This window comes from Ursus americanus, chromosome 1, assembly GCF_024610735.1.
Source record: "Ursus americanus isolate L20-20 chromosome 1, mUrsAme1.1.p, whole genome shotgun sequence".
NCBI classification, from domain to species: Eukaryota; Metazoa; Chordata; class Mammalia; order Carnivora; family Ursidae; genus Ursus; species Ursus americanus.
This window is the reverse complement of record NC_142127.1, coordinates 8,662,257-8,678,612: the sequence shown is the minus strand read 5'-3', so window position 1 is coordinate 8,678,612 and position 16,356 is coordinate 8,662,257. Positions and strand designations below refer to the sequence as shown.

General features: G+C 44.6%; 1 long non-coding RNA gene across 2 annotated transcripts; it reads right to left on the bottom strand.

The window, feature by feature from the left end:
- Nucleotides 1-3,587: 3,587 nt before the first annotated feature.
- LOC123796606 (uncharacterized) lies at nt 3,588-15,410 on the bottom strand. 2 transcript variants are annotated; one of them, XR_006780792.2, is made up of 3 exons: nt 15,054-15,410; nt 13,792-13,875; nt 3,588-12,041 (listed from the first exon to the last, which is right to left on the bottom strand). It is a non-coding gene; the product is annotated as an uncharacterized LOC123796606 (long non-coding RNA). The 2 variants fall into 2 exon arrangements; XR_015721425.1 differs by having other exon boundaries at nt 3,588-13,875.
- Nucleotides 15,411-16,356: the final 946 nt, after the last annotated feature.

The following is a 16,356-nucleotide window of genomic DNA, read 5'->3' as shown; positions in this document are numbered from 1 at the left end:
CAGAGTGTCTGCTTTGGGTCAGATGTGAGGGAAGGAGAGAAGGTCATCGCTCTTCTCTGCATTCCCCACACTGTCCTTGCCTCCCCTCCCCTCCTCACCCCAGGCTGGATGGAGCACCCTCCTCTGGGCTCCCACGGCCCTCGGGCTCCTCTGGCTTTGCACCCCTCACGCCACGGACATGCCCATGCTTTTCCCCTCTCAGAGGACAGGAGCTTTTGACTTATCTCTGCTGCCCACCCAGGGATCAGCACAGCACAGGCACTCAAGAGCCACCCAAAGATGGAGCCCGGGAGGCAGAGGTGGGGTGGGCTCTGTCGGGGAGATAGCTTGGCTGAGGAGTGTGGCAGTCCCAGAGGAGGCTGCCGATGGTCCACCAGAGCTGCAATCAGCCACCCAACAGAGAGGCAGGCTCCAGCCGCATGGTCGTTCCTGCTCTCCACCCACCTCCCAGATCCAACGTACACACCAGGTCCAAAGAGCAGGAGGAGAACCGTGATGGGGATTTGGAGGCCAGGAGCCTGGTGGAGACAGAGCCAAACAGGAACAAGTGGGGAGGGAAGCAAGTCTCTCTGCTCTGCGAGGTATGCAGGCAGAGATGACAGTGAAATAATATAATCCTACAATCCCATTATTGAATTCCCTGCACGGAGCCACATACTCTGCTGAATGATTCACGTTTCCATTTTGCAAAGGAGAAGACAGAAGCTCTGAAAATTCGAGCGGTTACCCAAGGAGTGATGGCTACTCAGTGGCCTCACCAGTGTTTGATGAGCTGTGTGCATCCCTAAAGCCACCGTGCCTCCTACCATTGCCTAAGAACCAGAAAATACTTAGGGGAAGAAATCTACACTGCACTGATATTACAGGGTGTGTAAATTAGCCATTGCTGCGTAACAAATTGCTCCAAAATTTACCATTTAAAATAACAAACATTTTAAAATCTCGCACTCCCTTCTGGGTGGTTCTGGCTCAGGATCTCTCATGATGCTGCAAGTCAACTTGTCAGCACAGCTCTGGTCGCATGAAGGCTTGCCTGGGGCTGGAGATGCCGCTTCCCAGGTGACTTGCTCAGGTGGCTGTTGGCTGGAGACCTCAGGAGCTCACCACACAGGCCTCTCCACAGGGTTATCTGAGTGTCTTCTCAAGATGGCAGCTGGCTCCCCCAGAATGAACGACCCAAGGGAAAATGAGGAGGAAGTCTCAGTGCTTTTTATGACCGAGTCGCAGGAATCACATACAGTCATTTTCACTTTATTCGCTAGAAGTGAGTCACTAAGTCCAGCCAACATACAAGGGAAGAGTTGATAAAGCAGGAAAAAACATCTGGTGGAAAAAAGACAGTCTCTTCAATAAATGGTGCTGGGAAAATTGGACAGCTACATGCAAAAGAATGAAACTTGACCAATCTCTCACACCATATACAAAGATAAACTCCAAATGGATGAAAGACCTCGATGTGAGACAGGAATCCATCAAAATTCTCGAGGAGAACGTAGGCAGCAACCTCTACTACATCGGCCAAAGCAACCTTTTTCATGACACATCACCAAAGGCAAGAGAAACAAAAGAAAAAATGAACTTGTGGGACTTCATCAAGATAAAAAGCTTCTGCACAGCCAAGGAAACAGTCAGAAAAACTAAGAGGCAGCCCACGGAATGGGAGAATATATTTGCAAATGACACTACAGATAAAGGACTGGTATCCAAGATCGACAAAGAACTTCTCAAACTCAATACACGAGAAACAAATAAACAAATCAAAAAATGGGCAGAAGATATGAACAGACTCTTTTCCAATGAAGACATACAAATGGCTAACAGACACATGAAAAAATGTTCAAAATCATTAGCCATCAGGGAAATTCAAATCAAAATCACACTGAGATACCACCTTATGCCAGTTAGAATGGCAAAAATAGACAAGGCAAGAAACAACAATTGTTGGAGAGGATGTGGAGAAAGGGGATCCCTCCTACATTGTGGGTGGGAATGCAAGTTGGTACAGCCACTCTGGAAAACAGTGTGGAGGTCCCTTAAAAAGTTAAAAATCGAGCTACCCTATGACCCAGCCATTGCACTACTGGGTGTTTACCCCAAAGATACAGACGTAGTGAAGAGAAGGGCCATATGCACCCCAATGTTCATAGCAGCATTGTCCATAATAGCTAAATCGTGGAAGGAGCTGAGATGCCCTTCAACAGATGACTGGATTAAGAAGTTGTGGTCCATATATACAATGGAATATTACTCAGCTATCAGAAAGAATGAATTCTCAACATTTGCTGCAACATGGACGGCACTGGAGGAGATAATGCTAAGTGAAATAAGTCAAGCAGAGAAAGACAACTATCATATGATTTCTCTCATCTAAGGAACATAAGAGCTAGGAAGATAGGTAGGGGAAGAAAGGGATAAAGAAAGGGGGGTAATCAGAAGGGGGAATGAAACATGAGAGACTATGGACTATGAAAAACAAACTGGGGGCCTCAGAGGGGAGGGGGGTGGGGGAAAGGGATAGACCGGTGATGGGTAGTAAGGAGGGCACGTATTGCATGGTGCACTGGGTGTTATACGCAACTAATGAGTCATCGAACTTGACATTGGAAACTGGGGATGTACTGTATGGTGACTAACATAATATAATAAAAAATCATTTAAAAAAATAAAATAAAATAAAGGAGGAAGAGGAGAAAAAGAAAAAAAAAATATACAAGGGAAGAGGAATTAGGCTCCATCTCTTAAAGGGAAGAATGCCAAATATCAACTATTTTAAAACCACAACTTAAGGATGAGACCAATCATATTTGTGTTTCTTTTTTTTTTTTAAGATTTATTTATGTATTTAAGAGAGAGAGAGAGCAGGGGTGTGGATGAATGTGACCTAATCACATAAGCCTTTTAAACCTGGGTCTACAAATTAGAGAAAGGAAATCATAGAGATTTAAAGCTGCAGCAGATGCTCTTCCATTGACCCTCGGGAAGCAAACTGCCATGGTGTTGGAGAGGGCTATGGGGCAGGACATGGGGCAGGAAAGGGCAGCCCCCAGGGCCAGAAGCAGGGTTGTTAGTCCTACAGCCGCAAGGAATTGAGCTCTGCCAATGACTATGTGAGCTTGGAAGAGGACGTGGCTCCAGAAAGGAATGCAGCCCAGCCAGCATCTTGACTTCAGCTTTCTTAGACCCTGAGCAGAGGACTCAGATAACCCAAGCCTGGGCTCCTAATCATGGAGACCAAAATCAGACATCTGTGTTGTTCTGAGCTGCTTGCTCATGGTAATCTGATATGCATCCAGAGAGAGCTATTACAGGAAGTATGATAACATTTTCATATATTTATTTCCTATATGAACAGATACAAAATAAACTTGGGTTCATATAATATTTACTCTTTTGCAAATGGCTTTTGTCATTTACTATGTCAGAAGCATTTTCCCATATCATTAAATATTTATCTAGAACTGAACTCCAATGACCACATAAAGTATGGGCATATCATAGTTTAGACCCCAGTCTAAATTCCATTCTTGTATATGCGTCTGTATACACTTGTCCTGTGATTTTGCTAAGGGATAGTCCTGGAAGTGGAATTCTTTTTTTTTTTTTAAGGTTTTATTCATTTATTTGAAAGAGAGGGAGAGAGAGAGAGAGAGCAGGAGCAAGGGGAGGGGGAGGGGCAGAGGCAGAGGGAGAAGCAGAGCTTCCCTTGCCCTCTCCTCTGAGCAGGGAGCCCAACCTGGGGCTGTGGGGCTGGAGCCCAGGACCCTGGGATCATGAGCTGAGCCAAAGGCCAATGCTTAACTGACTGAGCCACCCAGGCACCCTTGGAAGTAGAATTCTTAAGTCACAAGGTTTGCACTTCAAGATTTCTCATTCATCAAGCGGAAACGTCCCTCAGAAGGGTTGTGCCAGCTTACACTCCCACAAGCAGGGTGTATGAGTGCCCCCTTACACACTCACTCACCCATACCTCTTCCCATTGGCTACCATTTTGATAGTTGAGTTTTTTTTTTTAAAGGTAACTATTGTGTGTGTTTCTGTCTCATGTGTGTTTGGGTCTCGTGTATGTTTGTGCATGCAATGGGGTACGTCTGGATTCTTTTTAAAAATTTTTTTATTTAAATTCAAATAATTAACGTATAGTGTATTATTAGTTTCAGACGTAGAGTTCGATGATTCATCAGTCTTACGTAATGCCCAGTGCTCATTACATCACGTGCCCTCCTTAACGTCCATCACCCAGTTACTGCATCTCCCCACCCACCTCTCCACTCCCTCCAGCAACCCTCAGTTTGTTTCTTGTGATTAAGAGTCTCTTATGGTTTGTCTTCTTCTCTGGTTTTGTCTTGTTTTATTTTTTCCTCTCTTCCCCTATGCTCGTTCCTCTGTTTTGTTTCTTAAAATCCACGTATCAGGGAAATCAGATGATACGTGTCTTTCTCTGACTGGGGATCTGTCTGGATCCTACAGGGAGGTCAACCCCTTCAAAAAGAAGGGTTTTCCTTTAGGGACTAGACTGTCAGTTTCTTTTTGTGGGAACATGGCAATTATTTCACCAAATGTCCTTTTCTCTCCTCAATAAAACTGTAAACTCTTTGAAGGCAGGATAAATACTTTTGTCCCTTTTGGTCCTTCTCGGGAATTAATTCAGGGCTGAATTCCCTCGATAAAGCTGTGGTGTGTTGATAACAAGGAAAATGTCCTGTGGGTGTGTGTGGAAGTATCTCTCTGGGGTTTTAGTTTGTATTTCCCTGATTATTAATAACGCCGAGCACCTTTTCTGAACTCTCATTTGGATATTTAGTTTTGTAAACCACTGGCCTATGACCTACTTGTCTTCTGGTGTTTTTCTTATTGACTTAGAAGAGTTTTTCTTTTATGTAGTTTGATATTAAGCCCTTTGGTGGTTAAATATACTGTGGATATTTTTCCCACTCTCTAACTTTTTCACTGTTCTTTTTATTTAAGATTTTGTTTCTAAGTAACCTCTACACCGAGTGTGGGGCTCAAACCTACGACCCTGAGAGCAAGAGTCACATGCTCTACCTACTGAGTCAGCCAGGCGCTCCACTTTTTTACTGTTTTAATGGTTCTTTTGATGAGCAGAAATTATTATTTTTGAATTAATTTATCAGTCCATTTCTTTATGACAATTTGTGTCTTATTTAAGCAATCTTCTCTACCTTAAGGTCATAAAGATATTCCCAGTTATCCTCTCAAAGTTATATTGTTTTGCCTTTCATGTTTAGGCCTAACTCCTCCTAGAATTCATTTTTGTGCATGGTGTGAGGTAGGGGTCACGTTTCTCTTCCTTTTCTCCTCATGTATATCTGGTGGACCCAGTCCATTTATTGAAAATACTTGCCTTTTCCCACATCTCCGCAATGCCACCTTTGTCATAAATTAAATGTCCAGCTATGCATGGGTCTTTTTCTGGGCTCTTTGGGTTTCCTTCCTGTCTGTCTTTTACTGCAGAATACCATACTCCCTTAATTATTGCGATCTTTCTAAAAATTCTTGATTTCTTGTAGAACAAATTCTCCCACCTTTTTCTCTTCTTCATCTTTTTTTTTTTTCTTTAGAGAGAGAGCATGAGCGGGAGGGAAGAGCAGAGGGAAAGGGAGAAGCAGATTCCCTGCTGAGCAGGGAGCCCCATGTGGGGCTCGATGCAGGGCTCAGTGCAGGGCTCAATCCCAGGACCCCGAGATCATGACCTGAGCTGAAGGCAGACGCTTAACCTACTGAGCCACCCAGGTGCCCCCCCTGCCTTTTCACTTCTTAAGTCTCTTGGCTATTTTTGTCCTTTTGCATTTCCGTGCAGTTTGAAATCAGCTTTTCAATATACATAAAAACCCTTGGAAATTTTATTAGAATTTCATTAAATATGTAGCTTATTTGGGGGAGAACTGACAACTTTATAAAACTATGTCTTGCAATAAACATATCTCTCCATTTAGTTTAATTTTCATTTTCTCTCAAGAATATTCTTATTGTTTTCTTCAGAGAAGTGTTGTCCATTTTTTTTTTATTTGTTTCTAGGTCCTAAGAATTGTTATTCTGTTGTAAGCAGTATCTATTGAAAGTTTTCATTTTCTGTTTGTGGTGATATATGGATGTGGTTTATTTCTACTGAATTTTGTCCAGCAACTTTGCTGAACTTATTAATTCAAATAATTTATTTGTGAATTCTTTGGATTTCCTATTTACATAGTTATTTCTTCCATAAACTGTGATAGTTTTATTTCCTCTCTTCCAATCTTTATGACTTTAATCTCTTTTTTCTTGACTTTCTACATTTAGACCTTTTCAGGGCCTGCAGTGCAACATCGAACAGAGGCAGCAATAATTTGCATCCTTGCTTTGTACCAGATCTCAAAGGGGAAGCTGTCAACATCTCATCATTAAGTATGTTATTTGCCCTAAGTTTTTGCAGGCAACCTTGATGAGATTAAAAAAGTTTCCTTTTATTCTGAGTTTTCTAAAAGTATGCTTAAGATCATAAATGGACATTGAGTTTTATCAAGTGCTGTTTCTATTAAAATGATCATGAGTTTTCCTCATACTCTATTCACGTGATGAATTTCATTAATTGATTTTCTAATGTTAAACCAACCTTGGAGTAAACACTCCTTGATCGTTATATGTTACAAGATTCAGTTTGCTAATATTTTATTTGGGATTTTTGTGTCTATGTTAATGAGTAAGACTGGCCTGTAATTTTCCTTTCTCATAATGTCTTATCGGGTTTGGTATCAAGGTTATGCTGACCTGGTCAGGTAGTGTTCCCTCTCGTTCTATTTTCTGGAAGAGTTTGTGTGGGATAAAAATAAAAAATTGGCACTTTTCTCTTATGTGTTTGATAAAACACACCGATGCAGCTCTCTGGCCTTGGAGTTTACTTTGTGCGAAGTTTTAAAATTATATATTCAATTTCTTTAATTGCTATAAGACTCTTAATTCCTTTTCTATCGTGTCAGTTCTGGATTGTTGTTATTTTTCTACAATTTGTCCATTTTGTCTACATTTTAGCAGAATATTGTTATTGTTACATTGTATATACTCATCTTGCTTCTTTATTTTTATTTTTTAGGAGAGCAATACAGTAGTTTTTAGTGTATCCACATAGTTGTACAACCTTCACCACTATTTAATTCCAGAATATTTTAATTATTCCAAAAAGAAACTCTCTATCCATTAGCAGTCACTCCCATTCTTTTCCTCCGCCAGGCCTTGGCAACTACGTCTATTTTCTGTCTCTTTGGACATTTCATACAAATGGAATTACAGAGTATGTAGCCTTTGTTGACTGCCTTCTTTCACTTAATATAATTTTTTCAAGTTATGCCATGTTGTAGTATGTAGCAGTACATCATTCATTTTTATTGCCAATTAATGGCTCATTATATGGACATTCTACCTTCTGCTGATCTATTCATCAGCTGATGGCTATTTGTGTTTCTACTTTGGGGCTGTTATGAATAATGTTGCTATAAACATTCTTTTGTAAGTTATTGTGTGGACATATATTTTCTTGGGTAAATATCTAGGTTTGAGCTTGCTAGGTCATATGGAGATTCTGTGTCTAACTTTGAGGCACTGCCAAACTGTTTTTCAACATGATCAGACCATTCATTTTACATTCCCACCAACAATATATGAAGGTTCCAATTTTTCCACATCTTTGCTAAATTTGTAATTATCTGCCTCTTTGACTCTAGCCTTTCTAGTGAGTGTGAAGTGATATCTCATCGTGGTTTTGATTTACATTTCTTTAATTATTAATGATGGTGATCATATTTCATATTTTCATATTTTTTCCAAAAAGTCTATTCAGATCCTTTGCTTATTTAAAAATAGGGTTATTTGTCTTTTATTGTTGACTTTTAAGGGTTCTTTATATATTCTGGATATAACTTCCTTATCAGATTTGTGATTTGAAATCTTTTGTTTTTGTTCTGTGGGTGCTTTTTTTCACTTTTTGATGTTGATGATGTTTTGTTTTGTTTTTACAGATTTCTTTATTTAGTTTAGAGAGAGAAAGAAAGAGAACACAAGCACAGGGAGGGGCAGGAGAGGGAGAGAAACTTTAGCAGACTCCTCACTGAGCTCGGAGCCAGACACGGGGCTTGATCTCATGACCCTGAGATCATGACCTGAACCAAAAACAAGAGTCGGACACTCAACTGACTGCACCACCCAGGGGCCAGTTGTTTTATTTTTTTAAGTAGGTTCCACACCCAGCATGGAGTCCAATGCAGGGCTTGAACTCACAACCCTGAGATCAAGACCTGAGCTGAGATCAGAGTCAGATGCTTAACCAACTGAGCCACCCAGGTACCTCCATGATGATGTTTTTTGAAGTATAAAAAATTTTTCAAGTTTTTCATTTTGGTAAAGTCCAATTTGTCTTTCTCTTTTGTTGCTTGTGCTTTTGGTGTCATATTGCCTAATACAAGGTCGTGAAGATTTGACGTGTGTTTTCTTCTAAGAGTTTTATAGTTTTAACTTATATTAGATCTTTAATTTATTTTAAATTAATTTTTGTATATGGTATGAGGTAGGGATCTAAATTTATTCTCTTCTTTTGCATGTTTTCCCATTGTTCCTAACTATCTTTTCAACCTGATCTCTGAAAATGGTTCTTTTCTCATTCCTGATAATCGAAGATTTGTGACTTTTTAAAATCTCAGTTAATCTTGCCAAGTGTTTATTGATTTGGGGATGTTGTTAATTGTATTAGTCTTTCTGATAATTACCTTTTTATCTTATTGATCTTCCCTATTACATGTTTTTTATTTAATTCTTATCTGCATAATATTATTTACCTTCTCCTACTTTGTGTTTCTCTTGCTATTGTTTTTCTAACTTCTTGAGATAAATGGTTACATCATAAGGTTCAGCTTTTCCTTTCAACTAATGTATGCATCCAAGGCTAAAATTTTCCTGTAAGCTTGGCTTTAGCTGCATTCCACAAATTTTGATATGTGATATTTTCATTATCATCCAATCGAAAATATTTTCTAATTCCCATTGTAATTTCTTCCTTGTCCATTGGCTTATTTGGAGGTGTATTTTTAAATATAGTACTTGCGTGATATATCTTTTTCCAATCTGTTCGCAACTTACCTGTACCCTTATGTTTAGATGTGCCTCTTGGAAACAGTATGTAGCTGTGTTTTTTTTTAATTCACTCTGAAATTTATTTCCCCCATTTTATTGGTGGATTCTGTCCATTTGTATCTAATGTAATTGGTAAGATGTTGGCTTAAATCTAATGTGTCTCTATGTGCCTTCTATTTGTTCCATCAGCAATATTTCCTTTTCTTTCCTTTTGCCTTCTTTCGGAGTCATTATTTTTTAATTATACAGTTTTACCCTTTTTATGTGTTTGGAAGTTATACCTCACCTTGCTTTAATTTTATTTTTAGGTTTTCTCTAGCGTTTCAAAATGCATCACTGACTTTTCAAATCCTAATGGGTCTTTTTTTTTAAGATTTTATTTATTTCTTTGAGACAGAGAGAGAGAGCGAGCATGCAAGCAGCATAAGGGACAGAGGGAGAGGAAGAAGCAGACTCCCCACTGAGCAGGGAGCCCTATGTGGGGCTCAATCCCAGGACCTCGAGATCATGATCTGAGCCAAGGGCAGACACTTAACCAACCGAGCCACCCAGGCACCCCTCAAATCTTAATGCTAATCAGTGCTTCTAGTAGTCTCTTCCTTGGAACACTTGAACCTCAGTTGGCTCCCTTTTTACTTACATACCATTGTTATAAATTTAAATTCTATGCGTTTGAAATTCCACAGGACAGTACTATTGTTGTTTTACATAGGCAGAATCATTCAGATTTGCCTCCATAACTACCATTTCAATTGCTCTTCCTTCCTTTCTGCAACAACTGCCTGGTATCTGGGATCATTTCTTTCTGCCTTTCTGGAAAAGTCCATTTAACACTTTTTTTTCTTTTTTAAGATTTTATTTATTTATTTGCCAGAGAGAGGGCTAGTGCAGAAGCGGGGGGGAGCAGCAGGCAGAGGAAGAGGCAGACTCCCTGCCTAGCAAGGAGCCTGATGCGGGATTCAATCCCATGACCTGAGCCCAAGGCAGACACTTAACCGACTGAGCCACCCAGGTGCCCAAATAAAGTCTGCATTCGATTACTCCAACCGCTGGTGTGCTTGCAGCTGTTTATCCATTGTCTGTTTTGTTCCGTTGGTCTTTGTTCATGTTGTGCTGCCCGTGCATGTGGCAGGTTACTATTTCTTGTGTGCTGAACAGCGTACTTGAAAAGTTGTATGAATATTTTTATGCCCTGCATGATGTTGTCTTCCTCCAGAGAAGATTCATGTCTGCTCCTGCCAGGCACTTGGGGCAGTAGCGACGTGGATCATGTTACGTCTACTGAAGGGAATCAGGCTGTCCACCGCCTTGCTCCAACATCTCAGTTGTCTCAGTTTTCTTTTCTGATCGGCAAACACACCCAGGACACACGTTGCCCTAAATGCTAGGTCGGCTCTCCAGATTTCCATCTCCTTGTGCTAATTCCCCGTCATTCCTAGTAATTTTTCATTACTTTAACTCTTTGATGCTTCAATCAAATTTGCAAAATTTTTTGCCCAGTTGTTTTAGTTACCTTCTGTAGAAAGTTTTACCCAAAATTATCTAGTGTATCATTATCAGAAGAGGAACTCCTATTCTTTTTATTGTCCATTTTCCATTATTTGTGAGCATTTCCCCACGTGTTTCAGAATTTTGGAGCACACACTCTTACATGCTGGATGGTATTCCATCAAAAAGCTAAGCCATGATTTATTCAGCTCTTTCATCTTTAGTTGGATGTTTTGGCTCCTCTGTCTATCTGCCGTTCAGGGTTTTCCATTACAAATGGTGGCGTCCCCTTCAGTTAGTGTAAGCAGGAAGGGATTTCTTTCTTTCTTCTTTCTTTCCTTTTTTTAAAGATTTTATTTATCTATTTATTTATTTGCAAGAGAAAGAGAAAGAGAGAGAGCACAAGCAGGGGCAGAGGGAGAGGGAGAAGCGGACTTCCCACTGAGCAGGGAGCCCCATGCAGGACTCAATCCCAGGACCCTGGGATCATGACCTGAGCTGAAGGCAGATGCTTGACTGACTGAGCCGCACCCCCGGCGCCCATGGAGGGGATTTCATACAGAGTTTGGTAGAGGACATTATCTTTGGCAGAACCAGAGGTTCAGTTTGAGGAACAACGGCAGACAGAAAATCCCTTCCCAGATGATGGAACAAACTTTCATGGTCCACCTACTGTTCAGTAGCTATGCCCCGACCCTCAGACAAACTAGAATCTGCCCCTGAGCTGTCCCCCAAGAACCAAATGTCACCACCATTGTGTCCATTCTTGACAAAAGGTGCTTTCCACCATGTGAGGTGCACTCCTTCACAGAACCTAGCATGGTTCTGGAACCCAGGACCAGTGGAGCATGGCTCAGCAGGCGAGGAAAGCACACTAGAGAGACTGGGAAAGGTGTGAAGGCAGCCAGTCCTCCTCAGATTCAACATCTCTCCTTCGTAACCGACGTTTCTGAGAGCAGCCATCTTCCTGAGCGCTTCCCTCTCTGGGTGTGTCTTTCTGGGGCTCTCTTTCCCATTCTTTGGAGGGTGTCTCACTCAGAGTATAAGGGACCTCAGACTTGGCGGAAAAAGCAGGACCCTCTTTAATTAATAACAATGTGGATACCATCAGAACCATTTCCCCTTTGGGCCTTTATTAGGAAGCAAAACCAGGTGGGAGAGAGTGAGCTGAGCAGGAAAAAGAACCGAAAGAGGCAAAGCCTCCCTAATGTTTAGAGGCCTAAGGGGCTGTGGGAAACTGATGCTGGGAAGGAGATCTCCTATCTCCCCCCTCCTCCATTGCCATGTGCAGAAAGGGGGTCCTAGAAAGGCTGATGTTGTCCAATACTTGGGTGTCCCCTTAGACACAGGCCTGTTAGGACACCAGATGGTCTCATGTAGTGTGGCAGTCCTTGAATGGTGGTCCACAGATGTGTTCTCAGGGGTCGGCAACTTCTCTACAAGAAGTAAAAATTTGGGAGTTTCTAGGTCTGTCATAATCAAAAGAAATAGGAGACATCTAAATTGCCCTATAGGGACACCTGGGTGGCTCAGTCAGTTAAGCATATGCCTTCAGCTCAGGTCGTGATCCCAGGGGCCTGGGATCGAGTCCTGCATGGGGCTCCCTGCTCTGCGGGGAGCCTGCTTCTCCCTCTGCCTCTGCCTCTCTCTCATGAATAAATAAATAAAATCTTTAAAAAAATAAATCACTCTACAGCTTAATAGTCTCACACATTATTCTGTTTTTAAGTTATGAAATATTTGATAATACAAATATATATATACAACATACATGTTAGTAATGAGCTATAAAAATAAAACGAACACCTGTAAGCCCACCACCCAAATTATGAGCCAGCACATCAACAATGTCATTGACCTTGGCCACCTGCTCCTCCTTGTCTTGTTCTCCCATGTTGAAGCAAAATACACAATGGAGACCAAACTCGAAAATGGCCCAAGCAGACAAAACTAGGTCTAGCTCATTTCATGAACGTAAGTGCAAAAGCATGTCATTCTTATAAATGTCTCTGATAATCATAAAAGACATTTAAGCCCTTTTTTTTTAAAAAAAGATTTTATTTGACAGAGAGAGAGAGACAGCCAGCGAGAGAGGGAACACAAGCAGGGGGAGTGGGAGAGGAAGAGGCAGGCTCATAGCGGAGGAGCCTGATGTGGGACTCGATCCCAGAACACCGGGATCACGCCCTGAGCCGAAGGCAGACGCTTAAAGACTGCGCCACCCAGGCGCCCCTAAGCCCGTTTCTTAAAATGGTATGAAATAATCACTTGCTATCTAAAAACCGCATTGTGATCACCAGTCATCGTCAGAGTCAAACAAGTTCCTCGCTTTCACTTTGCTAAACTCTTCCTAAATACTCTCTTTTACAGAGCGGGTTTTAACAGCTGCTGCTTCGGCACCTGCCCCTCCCCCCAAACGACCACCCACTCTCCTGAACTGGTTTTAGATCTACTTACCTTGTAAAGTTTTAATACAACCTATGTATCTCTAAAAGACACGGTTATTTAGTTTGGGTCATTTTCACCTTTAAAAACTTCAGAAAATGGTAAGATATTCTACACATCCTTCTGGACCTTTCTTTTACCTTAAAACGGTGTTCCTAAGATTTATCCGTGTAGATAAACGCAGCCGTAGTGCATTCGTTGGCAGTTCTGTATCGGACCCCATCATGGGAATGTCCCCAAAGCCTCTGTCCTCCCTCCTGGTAGGGCCGCTTTGGGCTGTGCCTTGCCTTGCTATTAGGAATCATGGTGCCCCGACGCTTGCATGTGTCCTCCAAAACCCTCACGTCTAGGTTTGTCTAGGGCATGCCTCAGGAGTGGAATGGGTGGGTTGGAAGGTCCATGAATCTTTAACTTTACAAGAGAATGTGAAACTTTTCCACAGTGGTCATACCGCTTCTCAACGTTTTTGGGTTAGTGGAAGCCAAAAGGCTCAGCTGAGTTTGCACAGAGGAGAAATGGAAGAAGACAGCGTTGGGACCCAGGCCTGACTCCAAGGCCAAGGTTACTCCCTCACTTAATTGGTTTAATTGACCCCTGACTCAAAAGTAGTGGCTAACACAACATGCCAGGTAGGGGCCGGGGCACTTTTTATTTTTAAGTGACTTACAGAGAGCCTACGAGGTGGGCACCATTGGCGCTCTGCCCACTCAGAGGAAGAAACAGAGAGGAAAGGTTACAGACCTGCTCAAGGGCACTCAGAGCTGGGACTGGAACCCAGGTGGTGCAGCCGCAGCGGCTGTGTTCTTAGGTTTCGTGGCAGGGCCTCTGAAGAAACAGAAAATCCCTAGGTCATGGGGCATGCCCTTGAGATCACAGGCTACTGGAGGAACTGCAAACTGGTCATCCATCCATCCATCCAGCACCCACCACGAACGAGCACACAGGCTGTATTTGGAATGCAGACGGCCACGAGACAGGCCTTTCCACAGGTATGGGTGAAACAGACAATCACACGAACACATACGAACTTGCTAGGGAAGAAAAGTAAAGGGACTAATTGAGATTCTTCTCCAAGGAAGTAATGACCTGGCATTTACTCTGAGACATAAAGTACCTGCAAAAGTTAGCCAAGGGAAGTGTGTGTCTAGGTGTGTGTGTGTGCGCGTGCACAGAGGGGCCGGGAGTGGGCTCGGCAGAAGGAACAAAAATGCAAAGGCCCGGAGGCAGGGAACCAGTGATACGAGATACAGCTGAGGAGGTGCGCAGGGGCTGGGTGGTGGGCCTCGTGGGCGGCGCTCAAGATTTTCGAATTTTATCCGCGCGCGCGTGTGTGTGTGTGTGTGTGTGTGTGTGTGTGTGTGTGGCCACTGCAAGGTCTGAAGCAAAGCGATGACGGATCAGATGAACCTTCTTAAAAATCCCAAGCGGGCCATGTAGCTTCAAGAGCGAGGGCAGAGGGCCGGAGGGAGGGGCAGGAGAAGTTGGAGCAGCCTCTGTGCGGCTGGCCGTGCAGGGGAGGCCAGAGGCCGTGGTCCTCGGGAGAGGAAAGAGAGGGGGAGCCTGCGAGACCCACCGTGGAGGCGGGGCTCGTTGTACTTGGCAGCTGAAGGGGGGTGGGGGGCAAGATGAGGGAAGGGCCCCGCACTAGCATCTGCCTGGGGAAAGTAACCAAACGGAGCGTAGCGGGTTTGGAGACCAGCTGGGAAGTCCGACGTGGGCACACTGAGCGGCCCTGAGACGTCCGCGCGGAGGCAACACGAAGGCCGTCGGTGTGTGAAGCCGGCGCTCAGGGCACGCGAGGCCTGGCCGTGGGGACACAGCAGGCGTGGAAAGGTGTGGGGGGAGGAGTAGAGCCCTGCGGAGAGGGCGCCTGAGAGGCCTGGAGGCGGGAGATGCTGTGGGGCCAAGGAGCAGCGGGCCCGCCACCCCCACCCCAACCAACCCCTCACACCTCCACTCCTCTTGCAGAGTCAGAAATTGAGCTCATTCTAGGCTGCACTCACCCGGGGGAAGTCATAGACCCTGCAGCCCTCGAGGTTCAAGATCCAGACTTGCGGACTTCCTGCACCCGGGGGGCCGACCCCGCCAGGCTCCGTAGGCACGTGGGTGTCGTGAGCGTGGCATCGCACCGCTGGGGAGGAGACCGCGCAGGCCCGCAGACGGGGATGCAGGAGACCCGGGGAGAGGCGCTCACGGGTGCCGGACCCGGAGCCACGGCTGCGGGGGGAGAGCGACGGGCAGGGCCGCGGCGGGCAGGGCCCCGGCAGGGCAGGGAACCTTCCCCGGGGACGCTGCGCCCCCACGGTCCACCTCCGGGGCCGCGGCGCTGGCAGCGGGCCCGCGGTCTGAGGAGGGCACTGGGGTGGAAGCATTTTCATGTTTTTTAAATACATAATCCGGGATTAGACGCCCATTCACATGACCTTTGTCCGTTCTTGCCGGGAGCCACTGAAGCAGGAGTTAATAAATACTGGAGGAAGCCGAGCGGTTTGCGCGAAGGCTCTGCAGGAAGAGCTTTCCCCTGAGCGGGGAACGTTCTGCTCCATGTGGAGGGTGGGGGAGGGGGGTGAATGTCCTGTTTGCCCCGGACGCTCCTGGCTTCCCTCTGCTACCGGCACCCCATTCCCTTCCGAAAGTCCTAGTCGGGAGGCTAAGGTAGTCCCCATCATTCCCGCTGATGTCAGCCTTGGCCCGGCCGGTCCTGCTGAAGCCCAGGCATGTTTTCTGCGACAGCTTCTCTCAGGATCGTCCAAAAGCTCGGGACCAAACCGCCCGTCCTGTTCTCAGCGAAGGGCGCTGCAGTGGTTCTCAAGCTGTGACCCCAGACCAGCAGCATCGGCCTCCCCCCGACCTTGTTAGAAATGCACATTTCCACGCCCCCCAGTCCTCCAGAGTCTACTGCTCAGGGGCTGGTGCCCAGCAGGCTGCTTCGCCAGCCCTCCGGGGGACTCCCACATGCCATCTGTGGGTCCGGGAAACATATGATAAGAGGGGGACACAGGGGAGGCTGGGAAGACACCTGCTAGACAGGGGTCTTGCCCCAACATTTGTCACCGTCTAGCTGGGGCTTTTCTTTGTGACTCATGACTCAAGTTTCCTCATCCGGCAATTGAACATGACACCACGCTCCTTATCTGCATCATGGAACTGGTGGAAAAAGCAGTCCGATGCTACAGATGAGAATTCTCCCAAGTCTAAATGCCAGACAAGTGGTATTAATGCTGTCAGCTGCACGTCCCCCCCACCTTCATGAATGACCCAAGAATGTCAAGAGCATGTATGGTCTTCAGGTCAGAGCTTTTCACC